Source organism: Myripristis murdjan, chromosome 17, assembly GCF_902150065.1.
Source record: "Myripristis murdjan chromosome 17, fMyrMur1.1, whole genome shotgun sequence".
Taxonomy (NCBI): Eukaryota; Metazoa; Chordata; class Actinopteri; order Holocentriformes; family Holocentridae; genus Myripristis; species Myripristis murdjan.
This window is the reverse complement of record NC_043996.1, coordinates 21,502,012-21,518,069: the sequence shown is the minus strand read 5'-3', so window position 1 is coordinate 21,518,069 and position 16,058 is coordinate 21,502,012. Positions and strand designations below refer to the sequence as shown.

Here is a 16,058-nt window from a genome sequence, read left to right as displayed (position 1 = left end):
GCCACAAATTACTTGTACATGGGGAGGAAATAAATGCAGAACTAACATGATGATGCGCATGAAATCTCTGCAGAATGACTGGGGAGATTTGGGTTAAAGGTCCAATATTAGCTTTATTAATGCGGGCTGTCAAAATTAGGATGCGAGCCAATCCGCGTCCAGCTCAGACTCCGCTCCAGGTTTTGCGCTCTTCCCTCCACAGCCAGCTGCTGCAGAGCAGGCGGCTGGTGCGCCGTTTTTCCTCGCCTTGTTTGCCTCCAGTCCGGCTGTACCGCTGACTGTCTGCACGGTGTGTGGATGAGGCGCAAAGGGAACAACCAGGAGCGCACAGACACCCCGACTAAAGAAGTGAGATTTAGCCATGTTTGGACTGTATCTGTGAACTAGGCTGCCGGAGACTTTCCGAAAGACTTGACACCGCTGGCGAAGACGTGCGAGGAGTTTTCATTTTTGAAACGAGTGGGGTGCATCTCGTCTCCTTGAAGTGATCCCGTGTTTGCAGCCGATCCACTGCGCTCATATCGGAAGGAGCCTGGGTGCATGCATGGGGGGCAGCAGCGACCATTACTTTTGAGCAGACCCCCTTTCGCCATGGAGCTATTCGCCCGGTCCTCGGGGACGTACTGGCCTGAAGTCGGAGCGATACCTGCCGCACGGGAAAGCACCATCTGTCCCCTGTAAAGAAAGTGGAGCATGCAGCCGAGCCACGGCCGTCTTTGTGTGACCCGCTGTTCAGTTTCTGGGGGCCTCTTCTAAGAGAAAAAAAGAGGGGGGCTCTACTCTTCTTGGTGCTGATCTGAAATTCACACTCCACGCCAGAAATCCAGATTTTGGCACGGCGCACCAATGTAAGTAACCATTAAAATGGATCTTCAAGAGTTTTTCAAGGGAGATGCTGGCTTATTGCTGCTGGAATGAGCTCCTTGCTGAATCAATACCATTTATTTAAAACTCCCAAGGACCGGCTCTGTAGCAAATTTGAGAAAATGGGCCAATAGGCTACTCTAGCAGTTTGTAACAGCTGTAACGGGATAAATAAACAGCCCGTGCTGTGATATTATAATAGAATAAAATACACAAGGGGAGCCTGTAAACGGCGCATGTTATGAAGTTGTATTGGGATTATCTGGAGGAGGCTTTCAGTGGAAACAACCTCAGTATAATGTCAGTGAAAAGCTCACAAAAGGCCACTTTTTCTAGTCACCTGACTAAATTGAGAAAAGGGTGCTTACGGGTAATTGAACACTTAAATTTCTGGTGGCTTAATAAGCCCCCAGCTAGGCTCCTTCACATGTTACAAATGGGAGTTGTTGCTGAATGTAATAGATTTTCAAAATCTAGTCAAGGCTTTGGCAGAAGAGTCTCAGGAATGGATTAACAATTGACTTATTTTTTTATTTTTATTTATTTATTTATTTTTTATTGTATAAATTATCCATGGCTGAAAGATAGCAATTAGCGTGATAACACTGTCCAAACATCGCTCACAAAAACATCTCCACCCAGTCCAGGACTCCAGGAGCTAAGTAGTTGGATGTCAGTTACTGTCTCCATTTACTTCTCCATTTTGCGGCTATAAAATAAGATCATTTCACAGAGCATGTATAATTCACAGACCAGAGCCAGCCATGTGTGATGATGGGGCCGGCACAGACACACACACAGACACACACACACACACACACACACACACACACACACACACACTGAGAGTTTTTATAGGCAAGGGAACCATATCTCATTCTCACGTGACACTTAGAGATAGGGCTGCAGAGACTTTACCCCAAAAAAAAAAAAAAAAAACTGTGCAAGACTGAAAAGAAATGGCTGAAAGATGAAGGCTAAACTCTTCTATACGTATTCCATACTGTAGCTGTCAAATCTGGGCAGTGGTGCAACATTATATAAGCGTCACAGACAAGGTGGGAAATTGAGATGTCCCTCCAGTCAGATGCTGGTTTATTGGCCTTTATTGCAGGTAAATATTCCTGATTTGCTTTTCAAATCCTGTGTTTCATCATGCCAGTCCATTTTTTGGGGGGAGTGTTGGTGGTAAACAGTTTAATTCCTATGAGAGGTTGTAGCTGAGAGGTTATAAAATTCTGGAGACAGACACATTATATAAGCCGTATAGACGGGGTGGGAAATTGAGACCTGCCACCAGTCAAATGCTTGTAAACTGTGACTGTGGCGGCTGAGTGTTTTCTGTCCTCTCTGCCATTTTGGTAGGTCAGGAAAACATCATTCTTTCCTGTTGCAGAAATTTAGATGGCAGGGATGATGGTGAAAGTGGCTACTCATTATTGACAACATGTCAGCCGCTGTTACCTGTAGATAAAAAGGTCATTTTCTGCCCTGCCAAGAGGTTTTATTGGCCCTCATGCACGTGAATGAAGATACTTTGATCGGTCTCAGTGGCTCTCGGTGTTTTCGCTCGTGACCCCTTGAAAACAATGCTTACTCGTGGCCCCCTGTCACAGGCGGCATGGGTTCCTGCTCAGGTTGTTTCATCTGCTGAATTATCAGAGGAGGCGTCACATGTTAAAACCACACAGTATGGGATAGAAAGCAGAAAAAAAAGAGTAACATCAGAAATTTTCCATGTTATAAGTTGTTGTTTTTTTCCGCTTGTGTCTTAATCATCCTGCGTCAACCAAAAATGATCTCACAGCCACCCAGTTTGAGAAGCACTGATCTATCTGAAAGGGCTGGGCGATATTGCCAAAATTAAATATCGCGATTTTTCAGACCGAATACCTTGATACTGACAGTGTGATGATATTTTAGGGATGAGTTTTCATTCTTATATAAGATGCTTGTGAGAAAACTCGAAAACTTATGAATGGTCACAAGTACCTAGTAATGTGTAATCAGTATTTACCAATGAATAATGTGGGTATAATGAGCAGGTAAAGGCATTTCACTCTATATACGCTATATTACACATGGTAATCATAAAAAATGTATAACTCTACTGTAACACAGATTTTAAGAACCGGATAAAAGCAACATTTAAGTTATAATTATGGTTTGAGCAATTAAAGCTTTACTTTATTGCTTTACTATATCAGGCCGATATCAGCCCGCAAAAAAAATAAATAAATTGGATATTGATATCGGCATGTTCATGAAATCCAATATGAAACCGGTTTTCTCTATCTTTTTTTTTTTTTTTTTTTAAAAAGGGTTTTTGAAATTGTTTGACAGTGTCTCTCGTATCTTTTTATTTTGCATTTGCAGTATTTGCTCACATATGTTTCATTAAAAGGAGATTTACTCGTGTTTTGTTTTGTTTATTCTGTTGTATAGTAATTTGAGTATGGACACAAAATAATGGTCTGTAGCTGAACTGCCCCTCCACCCCCCCACCCACCCAACACACAGACACACACACACGCATACATTCACTGTTACACACAGACACACACTCACTGTTACACACACACACACACACACACACATCTCACATGCCCCAGACGTGCTGGGCTGGTCCATTTGTCTATGTTGTCTTGGGAGGAAGTGCCATCTCATCTCACATTGCGCAAATGGTTTCAATGCATCCTAGTGTGAATTCTAGCGGGTTTTTGTAACTGCCAATTTCCATATCAAAGTGTCTGCATTTCAATAGGGAGAACTTGAGCTACCAGCCCCCTTCCTCTAAGCAGTTTTGTTCTGACAGAGTGTTGCTGCTGCTGTAGGCTACTGACGGATTGCTGGACACTGCAGTTGGTTGTCTGTGCCTATGTGTGTGTGTGTGTGTGTGTGTGTGTCTCTCTCTCTCTCTCTCTCTCTCTGTATATCTGTGAGTAACCATTTCTGCAAGTGCTGTGTTGGAACGATTGAGATTTACTGTGGATTGAGAGAATTTGTAGGCCATAATCTACCACCAAAAGCCTCATATTTAGTCATCATTTTGGAGCACGTTTAAAGAAGTATTCATGTTTGGGATTTAGGAAGAAGAAGAAGTAAAAAAAAAAAAAAAAAAAAAAAAAAGAGATTGACTCAGTGAAAACATTTCTCCTTGTATTTTTCACTCTAAGTAGAGACTCTCCAAAAGGTTGATGTTTTCCTGGAAGAGGAGAACCCACTGTGTCAGTGACTAGAAAAATGCATAAAGACGTCGCTGAAAATCTGTGCACATATTTCTGAATGGTGTTTCAGCCGCAGCGGTCGACATCTAAAATGCCACAAATGAATTTGTTTTCAGCAACTTGCAAAACAAATGGTTCAATATCCCGTTCGATAAGGGTGGATGTTAAGACCCCGAGCTTTTGAGCTTTGTGTGAGGCACGGCTTTGACTAACTCGTGGTGTCTGATTGTTTATTTCTGCCACAGAGATAATGTTTATTTCCCATTGTATTCGCAGATGTTATTTGTCAGTGAAAGAATGCGGCACTGGGTGTTATTGCACAGTGTTTATTTTGATAGATTACTCCTCTTTTCAGTCTCGTGACACATGGCCTAATGTAGCAAATGCAACAATTTTAGGGTGAGATTAATAGATGAAAACACATACACGCACACACATACACACGCTCACACACACTCTCACCCTGCAAAGAGATTCAAAACAGTGCATCCTTGCCTTTCTGTATGCCCTTACTTTGGAAATAGGATCAGGATAGGTTAATAGTGAAAGCGTGCTGTCGGATGTGGCGTGGGAGTTGGCGATGGAGGTGTCTCTCTCTCTCTCTGTGTGTGTGTATGTGTGTGTGTGTTGGTGTTGCACGGAGACAGGGAATGTAAATGCCAGTGGAAGCGCAGCATCAGCCACTGCCATGGTAGGGGTCAGTGGCCCGGGTCATCCTGCTCCTGGGTAATAAAGTAAGCCAACCGCTCCCAACCTGCTCCAGCCTGTATAGAGGAGAGCTTGCTCCTTCCTTTGTTCAGACAAAATAACATCACAGGGCTTCAGAGGAGGCAGGAGTGGGAGGGCAGGTTGCAGTTTTTGAAAAGAGAGACCGAGGAAAAAGAAAAAGGAGAAAAAAAAAACAGAGGTTCACCTGCCATCTTCACTCACAGCACACTGGCTTGAGAGCTGTCTTGTTCAATTGCTCTGACACTTGCTCGCTGTGAAATGTTAGGCACAAACAAATGGAAGGCGAGAAAGGCAGATGAATAAAGGATAGATGCTGTATATTTGATTGGTATCGCTCTTAAAGGGGCGATACGCTTTCGGGCGCTCGTAATGCCGCCAGACATCAATGTGTGCAGTCCGGTGGCGTTTTGCTATGAAGTGCGCCGTTTTGGTTTTTTGGTTGTACCCGCTTTGCGTCATCCAACCTGCTTGCCTCATCTACTTCGACTTCACTTTCCTACGATTCCCAGAAAGACTTGGGACAACCCCCAAGAGGACGAGGGGGCTCTCTGTGCCGCCTCATGTAGGTGGAGAGAGAAATATCGACAGCGATGAAGCAGTGGGGCTTTCAAGATGAGAAAAAGCAAGAGTGGAGAGAAAACAATGCCGTGGTGTGCTGTGCCCAGCTGTTCGAATTATAAAAGAAAAACACTGAGGAGGAACACAGTCATTGCAGTCTTTTGAGACCGCTGTCGGTGGAGAAATTGGTATCTCTGCCTCCTCCTCAGTGGATTTCTCCTTGTATGGTTGTTGAACGTCAAAATGGGTGCAAAATGGCGAGGCTAGAGAGAAACCTTTGCTCTTTGATTCTGAGTGCCTGACACCAAAGCCTGACACCTACTTTTTATGTTTTAGACAGCTCAAAAAAAAAAAAAAAAATCTGCTCAATTGTAGCTGTGCTGGAAATAGCTGAACATGACATCACCTCATCTGTGTTGGGCCAGTTGTCCCGGGAAATAAGATAAATACTCCGCCAAAAACGGGAAAAATATGTTCCTGACATGCAAGATGCATTGCCAGTACAGGTTTTGAAGCCATGTTAAAGATTTTTTTTGCATTTTTCCTTTAGCTTCAAACGCCTCGTATAGCTTTTTTGTGGTTTGTTTCGCTCCCTCTCATTATATTGGGACAAATCATTTTGTGTTGAGATAGTTGACCCCATGTTTGAATGTGTTTTCTCTGCATATTTGCCAAGAGCATACATCTGAAGGAAGAAAAAAAAAACTCTGCCATACTACCACCTCCTGTGTTTAAAATGACAGTTAACTTTCCCCCACTGCTTTAAAATGGATGTTTAATGATCAACAGAGGCTTGCAGCTTAGGTCTGTAGCAGCCACGCTGGCTATATATGCTCTCACCACAGAGCTCCCCGGCGCACTAAGAAAGCTCCCCCCTTGGTGTTTTTAAAGGACGCCCCGTTCAAAGGAGGCTGATTTTTTTGAGTGATGGATCATCCGAGGTCTCTTTGGGTCTGGGTTAACCCTTTGGTGTGTGCAGAGCTGTCCCAGTTGGGGAGCCGTCGGCGGTGTGTGATGGATAGTCCCGGGTCTTTAGGCTTCATATATCAGAAGATTAGCACTGACCTGTGAGTTGTCTGGACCGCCCTCGGTGCTTCTTCACCAACACTGGCTGGCATTAGCATATGAGGACACGGCTGCGTCTCAGGGGGATACAAAGATAGTGTGCTTTATTTGGTTCTGTCATAGTATAGGTCACAGGAAGTGTGCAGATTAAAGGCTGAAGGCTTTGTGTTGGTATTAGGTGTATCTGGCAGGTCATCTGTCTTCCACAGATGAAATCCTTTCCTTGTTCCTCAGAAGATCCCTAAACAGTGTCGTGTAATTACGCCAGAAATTGTGGTCCAGGCGATGCTGCGCTCTGCAGCAAAATGTCTCCCATTTCTCCTTCATGGTATTCATGAATCATACAAAAATGTAAATGCGGGATGCGGTAGGCTATTACATCACTCGCTTTGCATTGAATAGAGGGAAATTGAAGCAGGTATACATCCACACCCCTTTTTTTTATTCAGCTGAGTACGCTCCAAGGCTTCTTTGTTTGATAGACAGTTTTAATTATTTTATGGACTCCTTTCAAATGAACAAAAAAGACACATTTGCTTGCTGAGAAATAATTCCATTTCTACTTACTGAACAGTTATGGCACATCAGAACCGGTGTCTTTTAATTCTTTGACTTTGCACATGTTGCATAATATTTTCTCACCCGATGCTGAAATCCTTTCACATTTTGTATTCTCATGCAGTGAATTGTCTGTCCAACACTTAAATGCTACCTCCCACGGTATTGCTGGCATTTGTTGCTGTTATATGTATGTTATATGTTATATGTATTGTTGTATGTATATGTATATGTTATATGTGTATATACACTCAGTGGCCACTTTATTAGGTCCACCTGCACAATCTAATACAATCCATTACAGCTGTTGTGCCATAAAGTTTACTTTTCTGCTGCCTATAATGCTCAGGTTTTCTTTTTGTCACAGTAACAGAGGTGTTCATTCAATTCTATGTTTGGCATTGAGCTCATAGTTAGAGCTGCCGTTGTACTGGACTGCATTTTATTGAGAGGTGTTTCCACTATTCTGTCCCCCTCATTGTATACAAAATGGAAGGACAAAAAATTGGAAACAGCTCTCAATATAATGCAGTACAAGACCTCTGCAAACTGCAGCCTCAATAATAAACACAGAATTAAACTGACACATTCTCCACAATGTCAACAAAAACTGAACATTGTAACAGGTAGGTATTATTAAAAGGTAGAATGTATGGCAGAGCTGTTACATTGAACTGCAGGAGATTGTACAGGTGGACAGGTGTACAGGTGTCTGTGTGTGTGTGTGCACATACACACACACATATTATAGGTGGAGAGAGAGAGATAGACTGATAGAGAGAGAGAGAGAGAGAGAGAGAGAGAGAGAGAGAGAGAGAGAAATAGAGGGAGAGAACAAAGACTTTTAATGCCAATTTCAAAGAGCAGTTTTCATGTCAAAACACATTGTTTCAGAGGTACACGATCACCTGCACTCTGGCAGCTCTTGTCTGCCGTGTCTAGCAGCGGTTCGATGCCCACTTGGTGTCACTTGGTGTGTCTTATGATGAAGCCATTATGTTTTTAAGGTGAGGAGATATTGTCAAAGCCCTTGAATGTTCTTTGGGCTGTGATTGGCAGGCGTTGTCACAGAAGATGAGAAGCTGTGGGAATCACACACCAAAGAGAATCTATTACCCAGGAATGGGGAGGTGAGCTTTCACTCTGTGTCAATGCAGTCAGCCATCTTGCTCGCTCCGTCTGTGCAATATACTGTCTCCATCCGTGCAGCAAGAGAGCGGCTTTCAACATGAATTTTGTTGGCTGCTAGAAGTAAATCAGGATGTTGATGGATATTTCCTTTTTGGTTCAGTTATATGCTCTCATAAATTATCAGGTAAGAGACCTCAGGGCGGCAAGTCTTGCAGAATGTTCATCACTGGCAGTGGATAATGTCTTTTGCGATACCTGCCAGTCAATATTACATCAGTGGCAAAATATCTGACCCTAAATGGCACCATGGCAAAAACAAAAACGAGAAAAAAGCAACGGAAAACAAAGGAAGGAAAAATGCAACCAATCTGGAATTCAGAACTTGGCCGAGTCAATTCCCTGCTTTCTTGTGGTGTTGTGTTGATTCCTTCCATTTCAAAAGCCCCTTTAATACAGAGAGACTGGAGGGTCGATGGGTTGAAGGGAGAGAGGGAAGCTTGTTGTTGATCAGCCAAGCAAATCAGATCTTGATATTTGAAGAGTGGAGTTGTGATTGCTAATCACTCCACTGCTGAGTTTTAATTAGGGGAGTCATAAGCATTCTGTCGTTTCTCGGCAGAGCTTTGGCGAGCATCAAACATGCTAAAAGGGAACAAACAATTCATTTTCTTACTAGTCATTATATAAAAAACAACCAGCAAATGGTTGTGGGTACTGTGTAATATTTTATTATACATACTACCTGTAGGTTTATCACTTTTAAAAATAATACACATCTTTGTTCTAAGTTTCTCTGCATTGTACCTTTGAATATAGCTAAGTTGGATGTTATGAAGGAAGTAGACATACTCTGAGAACAGAAATCATGCATGTGCAGTAATAATTTCTTTATAGTCACCAAAAAAAGACAACCTGAATGCAATCGAAAACTGTCTTCTTTCTTGTAGATAGCAGTATAGATTGGCCAGAGCTTATTTTCAATGGCTAGGTTTCTGTCCTGTGCTCCCTAAGACCTTTGTTAGGACGTTTTAATTACAGCAGAGCTGGATGTAATTGATCTAGGCTTAGAGGGATTTCACTGTCAATGAGAATGAGCCTGGGCGTTAATACAGCCTAGCAAATGCTTCCACCTCTCTGCTGCACTCGCACAGTCCTGGCGGAAAAGCGAGGCGGCGTGTCTCTCCTTCCCCATGCCTTAATTCAGCCAGGCATCTGTCTTTTACGTGTAATGGTTCAATCAGCCTCATCGGGCCAGCTGACACGGCGGCGGAGGCGAGTCTTCCTCAGCCTCCGCTTTACCATATCTGTTGCCAGCATTGTTGCCACCTGGAGTGTCCTCTTACGGAGCACTTTCTTCTTGGTTCCGTGTTGTCACCCACCATCTTTAAATTTTTATCAGGCTGTTAGATAATGCTTCCCGATAAGGGTGAATTATTGATGGTCTTGTTCGTATGAGTGGGACAGGGCAGGCTTTTAACTCTCTGAGCTGCTGGGTCTCTTATCCGGTAACTAAGGGACACAGCACAAACACCCAAAGGAATGATGTACTGGAGGAGAAAAAAAAAAAAACTGAGGCAGGGTGCTGAAAATAAAATAAAGAGAAGCATGCATCCTTTACACCACTGTTGGGCTAAGCCACAGCACAAGGGAAACTTGGCAGCAGAGAAAAGCAGTGCATCTACAGAAGCTTTCTCTCTTGTGTTTGAAGCATTGAGAAGTGGTGTGGTGGACGTTTATTTGTTGCTTATTTTGTTCGTTTATTTGAGATTTGTAGGGAGCACACAAAGCAGTCTGGATCATTTTTTTGTTTTTTTTTAAACAAACAAAAAGTTTCAGGGCATCTACTTTTTTTTTTTTTTTTTTTTTTTTTTTTAACAGGGGTGTGACACTCAGTTTAAAAATTGTGATGTGAAGCTGTCAGAGGAATAGCTAAATAAGTGAATTCCCGGAGGTTGAGTGGAGCTCACGAATCTCCAGAAGAAAAGGCCTGGAAATGGAAACGTGTCAATTTGCAATTAAAGATCGAAGAAGCTGTGAACTTTCAGGTAATGCCGAGCACTCACGGTCGAAGTGATTCTGATTAACTTGTACAAAACGAAGGCAGAGCACGTGTTCTTTTTTTCTTTTCTTTTTTTTTTTTCTTCAGAATTTCAAAAGTGGACTTATATGGTCATTCATCTGAGGCGTTTGTGTGTGTGTTATTTTCTTGCTCCAGTGCAGTCCAGACAGCATTTGTGAACATGACCAAACATTTCTCACAGGAAGAAACCACAGAGCCAACAGCCTAATCTGTGATGTCACGGCAGTCTGGAGACTGTTAATAGCTCCTCCATTGACTGTGAATGGGAAGCCAACATCCTGGATAAGAATGCCCCAATCAAGTATTTATGCCAATCTGCTAATGCCGAGCACTTATCTGAATTTTTTTGGAAAGTATTGAGGCATTAAATTTTTGAGGCAGATATCTGGTGTTCACTTACTTTGTTCCACAATAGTGGCAGGGCAGACTCTGAGTCATGCAAAGGGCTATTTCAAATGGCCTAATACTCACATTTTCTACCAAGAGGGGCTTCTCATCCAGTGCAATAAATTCAATAATGATCGTTTTTTTGCTGTCATGGGCTAATGATCACATTTCTCAGTGCTTTAATGTTTGCCGCCCGATCCAGACTATTTGTGATCTACTATCTAGGAGCACTTGTATTTCTTCAGATCGTGTTTTTTCAATTGCCTGATTACATTAATAGTGCTGTAATTAGCTCAGCTGCCACCGCCCCTCGACACGCTTGTATTGCAAACAGTAGCCTACAATTAGTTGCTACCAGACTGCTGTCCAGCTGCTTTCAAACCGTGCAACAGACTGCAGTAAGTGGTGGACGACGCTTGTTTACGGCAAATTGTGTTTTACCACAGTTTGCATAAATAAACAAGAGGGAGGAATTAATCACGTCTAAATATATTAATAAATGGATCAGTCATTGATTGAGGAACCTGTAGCCTATGCAAATGCACCGCTCACCCGAATCTGGCACCGTCGGATTGATGCTTTCCTAATTTAGGAGGCACAGAGTACTCGTATGAACTTAAACACCCACCTGAGCTGCAGTTTATTGCGCCGAGATCAGTTTGTAACGAGGGAATGTTCCCAGAAGATCGCCGTGCTTATTAAGCTCTATTTGAGAGGTAAAAGAGTCAATTTTCAGCTGAAATTTTATACTTTCATCCATGCCTCAGTAGAAGACATCTGCCTGTCAAAATCTCAAAGGTTCTATGTATTTAATGCATGAAGTCTAGCCAGTATTTCATGCCAACTCTGAACTCAATTTTTGGGTAAATTATATAGGCTAGTCATTTATAGGCTATGTTGTGCAATTATGTTGTTTTTTTTTATTCATTCTAAATTGTTGAAGCTTGGATTGCATCTGTGCGGAGTCTCCACAGTTCCGAAAAGTATGTTTTCAGCGCTTTTTTAATAGCAGGGATCTGTCTAACTGCCATGAATGAAGAGCCATTTTAAGCCCACTGCCAAATCTGCGCTGGTCCACCTTTCAAAATGAAAATGAGGTAGTTAACGGCTGAATCAGGGGTTGTAACTCTGAAATAATAACCTGGGACTGTCTCAGTGAACACGGGAAGAAAACGAGAAAGAAATGATGCACGCAGAAACAGGATAAACAAGTCCAGCCAGCTTCCATTTCACATTGGAAGCACAGCTTGATTCCTGATTCATTATCCCCAAAGAACACAGAGGGGCATGGAGCAAAAAAAAAAAAAAAAGAAAAATACACCATAAAAAGGGACTTAAACTTTGAAGTTACTAAATCATAATTACGGTGACAGCTACCTAGGTGAGTCTTATGATATTGAATGCCAATTAGTAGTATATGTCAGCTTCAAACGATTTCTGACTATTACCAGTTTTCAAAGTTAAATGAGGCAACTAACGGTGCTCCAAAGAGTCAGTACCCAAATTGCAAGTACATTGGTCCCAAAAAATGCAAGAAGTGTTAATGTGGTAAGGGGTACAGTCTGGAAAATCATAACAGCATTCGCCAAGCTGGCAAATAAGGACAGCGGCTGTCAGTCAAGGCTCAGTGACAGGGATAAACAGACACTTTCCAGGATACCTGGAAAACAGCTTAAAATGACCACAGAATTGAACCAACACCTCTGTGACACGTTCACAAAGCTGGTATTTATGGTCGGGACGTTGTTCACATACCGGTTTTATTAAAAGGCAAGGCACAAAGACCTGTTTCTCAATGAGCACGTTTACATGCAGACCTTATTCCTGTATTAACCGGAATATTCGCAATATTCCGGTTGCGCACGTGTCATGTAAACACGCACCGAACCCGATTAAGGTCATATTCCGGTTGGAGAGAATTCCGAATAAGCCCCCTGGCATATTCCTGTTCCAACCGGAATATTGGGGCATGTAACCACCTTAGTCGGAAAACTCCCCGAACCGGAATATTCAGTCACGACTGCGCATGCTCGACTCACAAGGAATTCTGTGGCGTCTTTGTTGCTATGGTTACCTGCAAGTGGGGAAAACGGCAGGGCGAACAGCAGCAAGAGCCAGGAGACTGCAGTCCACCTTCAGCTAATGAAAGACTTAAATATCACAGAGGATATCGATGGGAGAAAACATAGAAATAGCGACAGAAGAAGAAGAAAAAGAAGAATAAAACGAGGAAGAAGACTTCTTCGTCTGTTTTTCCGGCAGACCAGACGCCTATACGCGTACTGCTGCCCCCCGCGGCTGAGTGTCGCATTACATCAGAGAGTGGAATACGCCGAAACACGGGGGCATGCCAAGTAACATGTAAACGGAATATTCCAGTTGCCGCGGCGCAGTTACCTTAGCCGGAATATTGAGCCGAACCGGAATATGGTGTGCATGTAAACGTACTCAGTGTAAGAGGCATAAGCGTGAAACTGAGAAATTGGAAAAAAAAAAAAAAGTAATTTGTTCTGAGTTGTGTCTCTTTTTTTTTTTTCTTCCTACGTCCGGATGGGTTTACTTTTGGAAGAAGCCAAAAAAGACGTGTTCAACCCTCAATTTCTGCTGCCAACTGTTAAACATGGTGGTGGTGGATCTGTAATAGCATGGGCGGCCATCTCGTGGGAGTCAGGACGGATGATTGCTCCGTGTGTTTGCTTAACGGCAGAAATATGAGGCCATTTTGCTGGACTTGGTGCACCCTGTGATGCAGCGTTTACATGAAAACCAGGATAGACATCAAAAGCCTTTTGCGGTCTATCCAGTCATCAGATCTAAGCATCCTTAAACATCATGGGAATTTCTGTGGCACAGAGTGTGAAGTCAGTTTCCACCTCAAAGGAACCAGAGGCTTTCCTACTTGAAGAGCGGCCCAGTATCCCATTATGCACAGTTCAGGACTTGTGTGACAGCATTCCAGGGATTTAAGTTCTTACGAAGGTAAAAAGGTGGCCCTACCGCTTATTTGCTTTTTGATATTCATATATTACTAGGTGTCATGTTGCCCATCCACTCTATCTCTCCCCAATCTTGCATAGATCCATTTAAAGGCGCTTGCACTGAAAGCAACTCCTTATGTTTACTTTTCCACATGTCATTCATCATGCATTGTATATATGCACACACACACACACACTGCAGAGACTTGTTTTCAATGACCGTGACTGTGTGTGTTTATAACAATGACTGCGTGTGTTTATAACCTCCAAATTCGTGCCAGCTTCATTTGATGCAAAGTGCCACCCGACGCCACAATTCAAAAATCATCACTTTGCTAATGAGTGTGCACTGTAGCCCCGAAGATAAAGAAAAAAAAATGATTACGTGTCATCGCTGAGCTCAGTGAATGCAGACCACACACACACACACACACACACACACACACAGTCTGAAGTCGGTATGTAGTGCATGTGCAGGCCATGTATAGGTAATAAAAAGCAGATTGGGTTTTTGACAGAAAATGTGCCGTGCGTAGCGCTAAAAGGGGACAAGTGAGACAGAGGAGCTTCATAATTAAGCCGGTCCTGCAAGGTGGCGATACCAGCAGAATGGATCCAGGAAGTTGTTACTGTGGCAAAACAGTCACAGCGTTAAAAATGATTTCCAGGGGAAGGAAGTCATGTAACTTTTTAATAACCCCTGAAAAAAATCAATGCGGCGAACACAAGGTGTAAGTCAGGATATTAGAAGAAACAGCCTGTTTATTTGGTGAATATATTCTCTGACTCAAATCAAGTCCAAGTCCATGCCGCAGGACACTTCCAGCGGTGATGTTATTGATTTTAATGATTGGTTTAATGATTAGCCATGTGGTTTTGGGTGGGATGCAGATGCTTGTATAACGAACACAGCCGAATTACATGGCGCGGCCGTTACACGAGCTGCAGCCGTGGCTCACTTTTTAAATGTCAGAAATACCACAGGTAGTCTCAAATCCACTGCATTCAGTAATGCATGAATGAAATAATGAGCTAGCGCTGATGAAAGCTGAAAATTTTATGTTCGGGATTTGTCTCTGGACTGTCAAGTACTTGCCCCCGGAAAGGATTGAATTTTGTTCACTCCATGTGCATGCAGTATATTTTCTAGTAAATCAGACACTTATTTGGCACTTTCAGTTCTTGGACGTGAATGTGTCAATTTGCCATTGTAACCCTCAGTCATAAGCCGCATTCGGACGGGATTAGTTTTTACAGGGGGAGGAAGGCCGGTGTAATCATGTTTGTAATTTAGTCCTGTCCGAATCTGCCATGTCAGTGATTTGTATGGACTGCGCGTGCCTCTGGCAGCAAAAATCCCAGCCTCTTTTGCCTCTTATAAAATGTTCAGCAGAAATAACCTTAGGTAAAACTAGCCCCGTCCAAATTGACATTCATGAGGTTGTTGAGATTTGCTCTTCACGTTCTTGTGGCGCTCACCCCACGCTGAGATCAGTCCCAAACTCTCAACACTGGGTCCAGATGCAACTTTTCCCTTTGCTCTTGCAGCCGCGCTGTTTTATTATTGTTTGATCATGTCGCCTGCAGTTGTGGAAGTGGAGTGTGATTCATGGTTCATTTTTGGTGTGATGACAACGTGTAAACGAAGTACACACTCCCATCTCTGTAATTTTAGAGGCTGATTACACTCATCTTTTCATCCCGTGCGAACTGCTCACCAACATTACACATGTCCCGTCGCTACTTCAGCGCACGTTCTCCTGAAAAGTAATCTCATTCAGATAGGGCTATGGAGTGCAGGCTCTTTACATCATGCCAGTTCATTTGTTGAACGTCAACACATCACCTGGAGTCAATGAAACTTAAATTCTCCCAGTCCTTGTCCTTGAAATGTGTTTACATGATCGCTGAATGAATGAATGACACTTTGTTGTGCGTTCCACTTGTTGTGAGTTTGTGTGTGAGTGCCGTTGCCAAGCCAATCTCGGTTACCCTTGTAAATCGTGATTAAATATTTGAGAGAACTGGGGCTGGGCTGTGTGTGTATGTTGTGTGTGTGTGTGTGTGTGTGTGTGTATGTTTGTGTGCGAGGATAAAGAGCATGCAGGGGGAGTGCAGGCGTGGAGGAGGTGAGAAGTGAGGCTTTCAGCGAAGATACGAAAAGTCTGATTGAAAGAAGAATCTCTCTGTTGCATGTCAGCGTTGAGCTGCTCTCTGCTCCTCTCCGGTGACCCCACTGCTTAACCAACTGCTCTAAGGTCAGCCTATTCATTTCACTGCCAAGGAGAGATGGCTGCCGAGCCCAAAGAGGAGAGTAGCCCTTTCTCCAGCACCAGTAAATGAAACTGACATTTTTGTCAGTTTATCCCCGCACACATTCAAATTTGTAGTCCAGTTTTTGCCGAATACATTTGGGCTCATTAACACCAAGTAACCTTTACAAATGGGCCTGCTGGAGAAAGCAAAAATGGATACGCTGCC

General features: G+C 43.0%; 1 protein-coding gene across 1 annotated transcript in view; it reads left to right on the top strand.

Moving 5' to 3' along the window:
- The first annotated feature begins 338 nt into the window (after nt 1–338).
- adgrl2b.1 (adhesion G protein-coupled receptor L2b, tandem duplicate 1) overlaps nt 339–16,058 on the top strand; it is an 82,570-nt gene continuing 66,850 nt past the window's right edge. The window contains exon 1 of the mRNA XM_030074974.1: nt 339–848. The gene's annotated coding sequence lies outside the window, so the exon portion shown is untranslated. The remainder of the gene's footprint in view (nt 849–16,058) is intronic.